The sequence below is a fragment of the Suricata suricatta genome, chromosome 12 (genome assembly GCF_006229205.1).
Source record: "Suricata suricatta isolate VVHF042 chromosome 12, meerkat_22Aug2017_6uvM2_HiC, whole genome shotgun sequence".
NCBI lineage: Eukaryota > Metazoa > Chordata > Mammalia > Carnivora > Herpestidae > Suricata > Suricata suricatta.
In genome coordinates, this window is record NC_043711.1 from 10,326,223 (window position 1) to 10,329,196 (window position 2,974).

General features: G+C 39.4%; 1 pseudogene; it reads right to left on the reverse strand.

The window, feature by feature from the left end:
• Positions 1–2,974, reverse strand: part of LOC115274353 — a 9,337-nt pseudogene that overhangs the window by 5,723 nt on the left and 640 nt on the right.

Below are 2,974 nucleotides of genomic sequence, written 5' to 3' on the forward strand. Positions count from 1 at the left end.
AAGTATCCCCAAGAAGGGACCAACACCCAGCAGCATAGCTCCCATATACATCACCATGTTATTGAGAAAGGTGTCAGAACAGGCAAGTTGGAGCATCTGATTGAGCTCACAGAAAAAGTGGGGGATTTCTACCTCTATACAGAAGGACAGCTGCAACATCACCAAGCTTTCTAACAAGGAATGCAGGGCACTCAGGATCCAGCACACCAGGACTAGTAGTCCACAGAGCCAGGAGTTCATAATAACCATGTAGTTCAGGGGGTGACAGATGACCACAAAACGGTCATAAGCCATCACAGTCAGGGACAGATGTCTAATCCTGCAAAGAGCAGGAAAAAATACACTTGTGTGATGCAACCTGCATAGGTTATGACTTTGCTTTGAGTCTGGATGTTCCACAGCATCTTCGGGACAGTGGTGGAGGTGAAGCACATGTCTACAAAGGACAGGTTGGCAAGGAAGAAGTACATGGGGGTGTGGAGGTGGGAGTCTGTGCTGATGGCCAAGATGATGAGCACATTTCCAAACACAGCGATCAGGTACATGGAGAGGAAAAGCCCAAAGATGAGGGGCTGCAGTGCTGGTTCTTCTGCAAACCCCATAAGAAGAAATTCTGAAATTCCTGTATCATTTTCTGATTCCATGTGGAGGAGGTGACCTCAGTAAAGGGGAAAATAACATGATTAATTTTTACATAAATAGACGTGGTTCACATTGTTGAAATGCTACAATTTGCATTTTCTGGTCAAGAAAGTCATTTCAATATTTTGTGAATGGATGTGTGCTCTTTAGAGGATCCCCATTTCCTCTCTTAATAGGAATTTTCATCCTAACATCATATTTTCCCGCAAAGGCCAGTTATTGTATATGCATTGTATTATTATTCAATTATTATTCAATTCAATTATTTCATGCATTTGAGGAATATATAGAGCATTGGCCATATATTCAGTATTTCTAAGTTATAAATAAGAGGGTGCTGAATACAAAAGTACCCAATATTCAGTGATGGTGGTATGATATACATATATGTAAATATTAAAATATCCTGAGGTGTGGACTGAGACTATGAAGAAAATGAAAGCAAATTAAAGGAAAGAGTGGATGGGCTGTTATATTGGGTGTTCGGTCAAGATTGGTAAGAAGTTGATGTTTGAACAGAGACCTCAAGGTAGAGAAAGTTAAGACAGGGGGTCTTCCTGACAGGGGGAAGGACAGTGCAAAGACCCTGCGGAAACAGTTTTTTAAAGAAAATCAAGGTTCAGAAGGAAACCAGTGTAATGAGAGGAGTGGAGAAGAGGGAGAGTGATAAGAGGTATTTATAGTGAACTTGGTAGATCCATGTGGCCTTGCAGCTGCTTAAAATTCAAGACACAGGGAATTCCTTGTTCAAAATATGGACCTCTTGCACTTTATTAATCTGATTGTAATAGCATTCTGTCAATTGAACATCCCTTAGTACCATCTATTGATTGAGTCTGGCCTGTGCCTTATAGGGTCACCCTGGAATAGAGAACCCCATGAACCTCTCACTGCACTCACACATACATACACACACAACCACACACACACACACACACACACACACACACACACACAGAGTGCACCATGTCCTCCTTGTGTGTATTACTTGTATGACCTTCTCACCTCCCCCAGTCTGCCTCAACACATTGTTTAGGATATGAATGCATACACATCACATTACCTTTCCCAGAAAGAAAGTAGAAATTGTACCAGAAAGTCCTACTCATATATTCCTAAGGAATAATAATCCTGGGGCTCCATTTGGAATGGTCATATTCTGACCTGTTTGAAAAGAAATTAAAAAAATTTGTGTTCAAAGGAGAGAGAGAGAGAGAGAGAGAGAGAGAGAGAGAGAGAGAAAATGATGTTGGTATCACCCAATCCTAATTATATCCCATTTATACCCAGAAAAAATAATTAAAGAGCAAAAATAAATTTCTCTAAAGGACAAAAGTAGTGACATCTCAATGATGTGACACACCTTACAGACTGAACATCACAAGAGAATAAACCAACATGTCTCATAATTTGGGCATTTTTATTACCAGATAGCAGAGAGCAGACTTGATTTTCCTGTGCCTATTCCACGTTCGTTTGATTAATCAGGGTTTATACGCCCCACTAGAGGATGAGGTAAGCCTCTTTATCACTTGTCATATGAGACATACTTTTTGTGTGTGTATCTGTTGTTCTTATGCTTTGAGTTTTGGTCACTTTCTTGACAAGTCTGGTGAGCACAATTTGCCATGGTTCTGTTCCTTGTTCAACAATAACAGTCCCTCCCAGACTCTGTGAAATCCTCCTACACACCCCATGACAGCTATTCTCTTACCCAGAATAATCTTCATGTGATTTATCCAAATACATTGTTTTGTACTCACATTTGTTTTACTGCACCCTTGTCTGTCATTGTGCCATGATTACCAAAGGAGCAGCAACTTCTATTCATCTTTACCTTACAAAAGCGTGTGGATACATATGCATTTATATGAAGCAAATTTGAGAAAATGAGACATTATGAGATACAAAGAATAACAGAGGGGGAAAAACCAGGTTAAAGAGCAGTATCAGTAGAACTGGATTAAACAAAATGGAATGGAGTTTTGAGAACTCACTGAAACATGATTTACAGGAGGAGTAAGTCAACAAAATCAACATAGAAAAATAATAAAATTCCCCAAGTCCTGGATGAAAAAGAGAATAACATACAAAGTTCCTAGAAATTTCTGGCACATAGCAGATGAATTTTTAGTTATTATAACACTTCACAATTCTGACAGCAAAATTAGAAAGTTCCATTTTGCTACCTGTTTAAAAATTCTGGTCCCAATCAATGGGACAGCCCTCTGAGTATTTTCACAAGGTCATTAGTGTGAAATAATAATCTGTACAAAATACCTGTCTCATTGGTAGATGTTGGAGGATGAAGCTCTGTCCCCAGATGTGAGAC